Below are 9032 nucleotides of genomic sequence, written 5' to 3'. Positions count from 1 at the left end.
GGGGCTCAGCCTCCAGACAGCAGTACCCTGGGCTGCTTCTTTGTCTGAGGTTAACTAATTCTTCTTTCCCCAAGAATTCTTGGGTTTGTCCCACTGCTTTGCTCTGCACCGCGCCCACCTGTTTCTTGGGGTCAAGGTTTCCATGGCTAAGCCTTGGGATCAGCCATAAATACCCTCCTACTCTCCAGCTCCTGGAGTAGACCTCAATCTGTTAATCCTTTTGAAGCTGGAAACAGCTGGAAACAGATTGAGGGTAAAAAGAGTGAACAGAGACCCGTGGATGTTAAGCCCAAAGTCTCTTTGTTCCTCAGGTTCCTAGGCCTGTAACTGGAGCTGAAGGGGTGGGGGGTGGGGAGGCGTCTCCTCCCTCGATGCTCAAATCCTGAGGCTGAATCCTCTTCAACAGCCTGTCCTATTTCATTTTATTTACTCATTTCGTATTCCCTCCACCCCTAACCTCCCCAGGAGAGAAGGAAATTGGGAAAATGCTAATTTTAGGACCCCCAAAGATCCCCAGAAAGATCCCTTTAGTCATCCCTCAGCATCTCTGGGGATTGGTTTCAGGACCCTCCACTGATACCAAACTCCAGGGATGCTCAAGCCCCTTATATAAAATGACACACTATTTGCCTGTAATTTAGGCATATCTTCTTGTTTATTTTAAATCAGTCCCCTCTAGATGACGTCTAATACTTAGTACAATGTAAACGCTCTGTTAATAGTCACTGACACAACAAATTGAAGTTTTGCTTTTTGGAATGTTCTGGAATTTCTTTTTCAGATTTTTTTTCTTTTTTCTTTTTTTTTTTTTTTTTGGGCGGGGAGTTTGGGGGAAGCTGCGACCATGTTATATGGAAGTTCCCAGGTCAAGGACAGAACCTGAGCTGCAGCAGTGACAACACAGGATCCATAACCTGCTGAGACACAGAAATTCCTTTCTCAGAATATTTTTGATCTGCGGTTGGTCGATTCTGTGTATGTGGAGAGCCCACTGTGTTAGATGTTGTCTAAGCAGGAGGCCTAAGTACTATGATTACTATGATTTTTGCCTCCATCGATCTCATTTTTGTGCTTATTTCTTCATTCCTTCCAAGATCCCCACCACTTTAATTCAAACAGTAGCTCTGCTTCCCATAGTCCAAAGCAACCTGTTTCTCAGCAAGTTGCTTTGTAATTTTTCTAAAAGAAAAAGTATTCAGTTTCTTAACACCACCCTGGTCGCATGAGATAACCTGCAAGGCAAGTTAACTCACATGCAATTGATCAACAGGAAATGAGGTTAGCAGGACCCGGAAATTGCTCAGGTTCATGGGCAAGGGGCAAGTGTTATCACAGAGATAGAATTATAACTTTCAGCAGAAAAGGAAAAAGAGGAGTTCCTGTTGTGGCTCAGTAGGTTCAGAACCTGAACTAGTGTCCACAAGGATGTGAGTTAGATCCCTGGCCTCGCTCAGTGTGGCATAGGTCACAAATGCGGCTCGGATCCGGAGTGGCTGTGGCATAGGCCAGCAGCTGCAGCTCCGATTGGACCTTTAGCCTGGGAACGTCCATATGCTGCAGGTGCGGCCCTAAGAAGGAAATGAAAAAAAAAAAGAAAGAAAGAAAACAGCCTGATTACTGTACTAGGACCAGGAACTTATAAACTGTGGCTTTAAGAAAACCAACAACATGGGCCTCTGGGAGCCCCACCCCCAGAAGGGAAGCCCAGCCCTGTGGCTCTCAGCTGGGGGCAGGAACAGGGCCTGGGGGACAACCTTCATGGCAGCCCACAGACCCCACACCTGTGCTGCCTTGGCCCTGCCAGCTCTGATGTCAGTGTCGCCACAGATGCTGCCACTCTGTTTGCTATGGCGTTTTCTAGACTCCCAGAGAGCTGCCTAACTGAGCCCTTGAGTTCATTGTTCCAGCAACCAAGTTTTGTTTGGATACCGCTCTGATTACAAAGTTTGCATCATTTTGTGTGGCCTGCGCCAACCTTATTTCTACACAAACTCAGTTCCTTTTTGAAACAGATTTTTACTGCAATGGGGTTGATTTACCATGTTGTGTGTAAACTTAGTTCCTTTAGTAAACGGTTTTGCAGAGCACAGAGTTTTGTAAGGAAACATAGGTTAGAACAGCAACACCCTTCTTATTATCTTTACCTTGAAGACACATTTTAACACTTAGTTTCAATGTGCCTCTGTGATCTCTGTAAATAGATTTCAAGTCTTTGCTTTAAGTCTAAGTTGCCCAAAAAACCCTTTGATATGCATTTGCCTGGAAATGAGAAGACATGTTCTAATCCCCTTTCATCCAAGGTAGCGTGGGTTCGGTGTGGACCAGTTTCTAAGATGAATTGGGAACACCATCTGGACTTGGTTTCTGAGTTACATATTGATATCTTTATGAAACCATTTTAGTTTATGTCCTACTCATTCACTTTCATAGCTTCTCTCTCTCTCTCTGTCTCTCTGTCTGTTTCTATCTCCCTCTCTGTCTCTGTCTCTCTCCTTTCTTTCCTTTTTCTTTCACTCTTGGAAAGGAGGGTTAATTTCATTAAAGCCAATTTCTTTTTAAATTTTTTTATTTTTAAAAAATTTTTATTGGAGTTCCCATCATGGCTCAGTGGTTAACGAATCTGACAAGGAACCACGAGGTTGTGGGTTCGATCCCAGGCCTTGCTCAGTGGGTTAACGTCCGGCTTTGCTGTGAGCTGTGGTGTAGGTCGCAGTCGTGGCTCGGATCCCGCATTGCTGTGGCTCTGGCGTAGGCCGGTGGCTATAGCTCCAATTCGACCCCTAGCCTGGGAACCTCCATGTGCCACGGGAGCAGCCCTAGGAAAGGCAAAAAGACAAAAAAAAAAATTTATTATAGTTGATTTATAATGTTCTGTCAGTTTCTTCTGTTACAGCAAAGTAACTCTGTCATACATAGATTCATACATATATTCTTTTTCTCACACTATCCTCCAACATCTTCCATAACAAGTGATTGGATATAGTTCTCGGTGCTATAAAGCAGGATCTCATTGCTCATCCACTCCAGTTGCGAGAGTTTGCATTTACTAACCCTAAACTTGCCGTCCATCCCATTCCCTCTCGCTCGGCAACCACAAGTCTGTGACCGGTTTTGTTTTCAGTTTTATCAGTATGATTCCATCCTGCTAAACCGAAAGAATGTTTTATATTCTTGGCAAAGGAATAATATGAACAGAGATCTGTCTGTCAATATTTCGCATATAAGGTGTCTGTTACCTTGTCATGTGATGTGTGAGTTGCTTGTCCTTCGGGATGATGACGTCAAATCAGCAAAACTTAGCTGGTGTTCAACTAGAATATATCCCTTGCTATGAAATACACACAGATCACACCCTTGTTAGAATATTTCTTGAACACTCCTCTCTATACATGAGCTAATTTAAAAATCATAATTGTATCTAACAAATTGCAGCCAATGTTGTTTTAGTAAAATGTATTTTATTGAAATATAGGTTATTTACAGTGGTGTGTTAATTTTGCTGTTACAGCAAAGTGATTCAGTTTTACATATATATATATATATAACTGAATACCTATATATATTTATTCTTTTTCATATATATATTCTTTTTCGCATTCTTTGCCATTATGGTTTATCCCAGGATATTGAAGCAGCCAGTGTCATTATAAAGCTTGCTATGAACCAAATATTTTCCTAAGCATTTCAGTGGTTTTAACTCATTTAATCCTCCAGTCGCCTCTTAGAAGATAAGTGCTCTTGTTACACTCATTTTTTCAGCAGAGGAAACTGAGAAAAGTTAGTGGGCCTGAGATCATGCAGCTGGGGTGGGGTGAAGCCACCGAAAGCCGAAAGCCAGGCATTCTGACTGGAGAGGCTGCAGGACGAAAATCCCTGGCCCTCACCATGCTAGACCAGAGAGGAAGAAAATAGCATTCCCATTCTACAGTTGGAGAAACTGAGGCTTGGAAAGATTACCTGATGTTGCAGATGATCAGGAGGAGAAAAGGGATTTGTACTAAAAACATAAGCCCTTGATCACTTCAGTGCTTCCTGAATTTTTTCTGCCTCTCTCTCATCTCTGACTTCTTTAACTCCGTTATTTCACCCTCTTGAATGGTCTCTTGAATATTTTTTAAGACTTCAGATGGAAAAGCTTCAGTGCCTTTCATTTATTGCCTTTAAATTTGCATATTTATTTCTCAACTGCAAGAAGGAATAAGAGTATCTGGCTGAAACAGGAAGTTTTTAGCAAAAAAAGACATCAATTTGAAGGAGTTCTCAAATGTGCAACCCCCACCTTTTTTTTTTTTTCCATTTAAAAACTCTTCTGAATTAATTTGGCAGAAGACTGGCCATTCCTGATAGCCTTGAGAACCCTCCCAATTCCTCTTTAAAATTCCCTGGAAGATAAAAAACTGGCAGTGGAAACTAAAAGCTGAGAAAAGCATATGCAAAAGACCAGCCTGGTTCTCCATGTCCTGTATCACTCAAAGGGTTGCATAGGGGAGCACCCTTTTGAATTAAAAGTCACACTTTGGGAAGGCTGAACCACAACAGGACAGATGCTCCCAGGAGATCAGGCAAGCATCTTATTCACAACTGCTATGACTGTGACATGCTGGGTTGGCATTAACAAGAAAAACAGGTGTAGGAGTTCCCTGGTGGCTCAGCCAGTTAAGGATCTGGTGTCGTCACTGCTGTGGCGCAGGTTGCTGCTGTGGCACAAGTTCAATGATCCCTGGCCTGGAGGTTCTGCATACTCTGAGCGTGGCCAAAAAAAGAAAAACAGACCCCAGAACAGACCCTTGTTTTTTCCTGTGGGGGAAAAACAAGTCCCCAACTTTTGAACCGAATACCAATGTCTCCTTTCTGTTTTTGTCTATTTTTTTAAGCCATTCATCTGGGGGAAGAAGGTGGGGTGGAGAGAAAGGGGTGGGGGTCTGAGAGAAACAGCTTAGCAGCTGCCCCTAGTAGAAGCCATTTGCAGATAACAGAGCATGTTGTTCCCAGAAAAAAACAGGCTAGGATTAGGCTGATAAAACCTGACCACCGGAGTCCAGGAGATCTGCCCTCCGTGAATACTAGACTTGATGAGTTGAGCTGGATTCTACTCATCCATCATCATCTCCAAGCTGAGAGGAGGGAGGTGCTTGCCAGCCCAGAGCCCCACTACCAGGCCCCTGCATCCATCCATCCATCCTCCAGGTGCTAGGGGCTGAGTTGACGGGACCCACCTCACTCAAAGGCAGGGAAGAGGGTGCCCTCCCGCAGTCAATACACATGGCCCACCAATCTGTGAATGCAAAAGGTCAGCCCCTAGCTCAAGGTGGGACAACCATGGAGTTGTTTATACTCCACAGCTCCCCATGGGCTCGGGCTCAGGGTAGACTTCATCTGAACCCATGTATTCACTCAGCTGCTTCCTCAGTCCCGTCTTGGGCCCCTGTCCTGGGCCCCCGTCCTGGTCCCCCGCTTCCCTGTAGGCTTGGCCTACAAACACACTCATCAGTCATTGCCCAGCAAACCCCACCTTAGGTTTTGCTTCTAGGGATACCAACCTCAGAAACTTCCCTAAACTAATGAAGAGTCATTCTAGGCTCATGGAGTATCCTGTCAATAAAGGTGATTCAAAAACAATTATATGTGGAGTTCCCGTCATGGCATGGGGGATAACGAACCCAACTAGCATCCATGAGGATGCAGGTTCGATTCCTGGCCTCGCTCAGTGGGTTAAGGATCCAGCGTTGCGGTGAGCTGTGGTGTAGGTCACAGACACAGCTAGGATCATGTGTTGCTGTGACTGTGGCATAGGCCGGTGGCTACAGCTCTGATTCAGCCCCTAGCCTGGGAACATCCATATGCTGTGGGTGCGGCCCTAAAAAGACAAAAAGACAAAAAAATAAATTTATATGTGAAGTTCCCATTGTGGTTCAGCAGTAATGAACCTGACCAGGACGCATGAGGATGTGGGTTCAATCCCTGGCCTCTCTCAGTGGGTTAAGGATCTGAGTTGCCATGAGCTTGGGTGTAAGTCAGAGATGTGGCTCAGATCCCAAGTTGCTATTGCTGTGGCAAAGCAGCTGCTGCTTCTGTTTGAACCCCTAGCCTGGGAACTTCCATATGCTGTAGGTGTGGCCTTAAAAAAACAAAACTTTGTATGTGTCTTTTTTTCTTTTGTTTTTAAGCCCGCAGCTGTGGCCCATCAAAGTTCCCAGGCTAGAGGTTGAATCAGGAGCTGGAGCTGAGGGCTACACCACAGCCACAGCAACCCCAGATCCAAACTGTGTCTGTGACCTACACCGAAGCTCACGGCAATGCCAGATCCTTAACCCACTGACCGAGGCCACGGGTCAAAGCTGCATCCTCACAGATACTATATTGGTTTCTTTACCTGCTGAGCCACAACAGGAACTCCTTTTGTTTCTAATTGTATAGACTTCAAACGCAGGTCCCTAACACTACAGAGCCAGACTATTTCGTGGTTCCTGACATGCATCACCAGGTTATCTTTTGGTAGAATTTGTCCCGGGGGTGTACTAACCTCCAACAACATTTCAGAGGCGGGTTAACAAAGCCATGAGCCCTGGGAACCAGCATCCTTCCAAATGCGGAAGGCGATCTCGTTGCTGCTCTGATCTGTGTGTCTTGGATGGTCCACGAGGTTGCAGATTTCCCCATATCGGTTTACTCGCTGTAGCCCTTCCTTGGGGGCATTTCCCATCAGAGAAGAAAATGCCATGCCAGCTTTCCAAAAGGTTTCAGCGCCGCGAGATTCATCTCATCGTGTGTGAGGGCTTTTCAAACCCCGTGTAAGACAATTCCAAGTTTAAAAACTGGTCCAAGTCATCAGGACTGTTTTTGCTGTGGAGAAAGGTTAAAGCAAAGCAGATGTGAAACCAACAGGCCTCCCAGCTCCTTTCTCACACAGCGTAGTTTGTCCAGAGGCGGTGACGCTTGAACCTGCACGCCAGAGACGGCTGAAAAGGAATTGCATCGTCATTGAGATTATTTTGCATGTCACTTTATTGATAAAAACAAGTGTCCGGAATAACCCGAGCTCCGTCGTGACGAATGACGTCCTGGTCTTCCTGCCTCAGTTTCCCTGGCAAACCGCTCCTTGTTTTCCTCACTCACTTCTTCCCTTTCAGTGCCCTGAATGCAAGTCTTCCCCAAACTTCTGTCCTTGGGCCTCTTATTGTGCCTGCCTTTGCTTTCTCTTCCGGTACTTAATGTATGGCATGCAACCCAACCACCCGGAGGGATGTTTCCAGATATTTCCATCCCACCCAGGAGTGTGGCCTTCCTCAGGGTTCCCCACGAATCTCTGTCGCCCTTGCGGTGACAGAGATCTTCGCCACGAAGACACACAGTTCACTAGGAAACGCCACAGGGAGAACAGGGGTGTTTCGACCTAATTTCTTGTGCCATCCCCTGTCCAGGGACCCGAGTGTCAGACAATGCTATGCGCTGCTTGTTATGGGCGTAAAACAGACCTTGACAAATTCAGCCTGAGGATATGTCTTTCTAGCCTGTGTTAAGACGGGTTACTCACCAATATCCCCAAATTGGGAGATTGCATATTCCAGTTTCTAGCTTCTCTTAAAAAAAGAATAATATTAGGCTCCAGATTCCTGCTGGAGAAGAATCTATAAAAGCCTGGGAATGGCTCCCCATTCAATGAGGCACGTATCTTCCAGGGTACCGCCATCCCCACCACTCACCTTTGCCTCTTACTGAATACCCTTCCTCCTCCTATCCTTTCTTCCATCCATCCTTGCATCTTTCCTTCATCCTTGCTTCCTTCCTTCCATCCTTCTTCCCTCCCTCCTATCCTTCCTCCTTTCCTCCTTCCTTCCATTTCTCTCTCCCCGGTTTCCTTCCTTCCTATACTCTTTCCCTAAAAGTCTCTCCCCTCATGCTTCCTTCAATGTACCCCTCTACATGGCACAGCCTATTTGGTTTTAGGATCCTGTCTGCTGTCATCTCTTCTGCAAGGCTTTTCCTGACGGCCCACTATCCCCATTACCTACCTCATCATCGACTCTTCTCTAGGCGCTCTCTGACATGCACACCTGCAGGTATTTATAAATATTGGACAACCGATGCCTAGTGGGAGACTAGCATACAATGGATGCTCAGCGAGGGGCTGCCCATGTAAAGGACATCCATGTGGTCCTGGGCAGCATGGGATCCATAAGGATGTGGGTCCCATGTGAAAGTGCTAGGATAAAAGGTCCACAGAGTATTGTGGAGAACAGAGGGAAGGGCCCTCCACCTGGACCAGGCTCTCCAGAGCAGGGGAATTGCTTGATCTGATATTTGAAAGACAAGGAATTCATCGCTTGCTAGTAAATTGAGAAAAAGTGAATTTTTTGGAAAGAAACCATAATTTGAGAAGGCACGTAACCATAAAGGGAATTTCAGCCAGGTCTGTATTGTTACAGAGAAGGATGCATTTCCCGATGCTGCCAAAAAACAAGGCAAGAACCGTTTGATCTCTTTGTTGAAAACCATGGTTTCCTTTGACTCCATTTTCAAAAGTAGAATTAACTGAAGATCACAAGTAAATAAAGACAATTGTATTTTAGGAGAAAGACTTAATTTTTAACTTAAGAGACCTACATTTTTCATATTAGTGATGTGTTTTTATGTACATAGGGAGCTTGCTCTCTCGAGCTTTCTTCGGAAGCAAGTTTGGAAGGGATTTTAGAAGCAACAACCCAATACAGGCCATTTTTTAACATAAAGCTTATTGTGCTGCTTTGTTTTCATGGGCAGAAATAGAAAAATTAAAGAGAAAAGTTCCACAAATATAGTCAAGGAAAATTGGATAAGGGTATACAAGGACAACTCACTTAGTTGGGGTAAAATACAATTTATTTTACCCCCAGTTATTCCAAACTATTTTCTGGAAGTTACAACAAAATCAAATTTGATTCCCCAAATCTTCTCTTGGGGATTGTTTGGCAAATCTGAAATGTGAATAAAAATTTCCTCCCAAACATCCAAATGGAGTTTTCTGCCACGATTATTCAGAAAATATTACCTGA

The sequence above is a fragment of the Sus scrofa genome, chromosome 10 (genome assembly GCF_054392235.1).
Source record: "Sus scrofa isolate SSC_HxYL_T2T_F1_AM1 chromosome 10, Sscrofa_HxYL_maternal_Yorkshire_Landrace_v2.0, whole genome shotgun sequence".
In the NCBI taxonomy this organism is placed as follows: Eukaryota; Metazoa; Chordata; class Mammalia; order Artiodactyla; family Suidae; genus Sus; species Sus scrofa.
The sequence above is the reverse complement of the archived record's forward strand: the minus strand, read 5'-3'. Positions refer to the sequence as shown.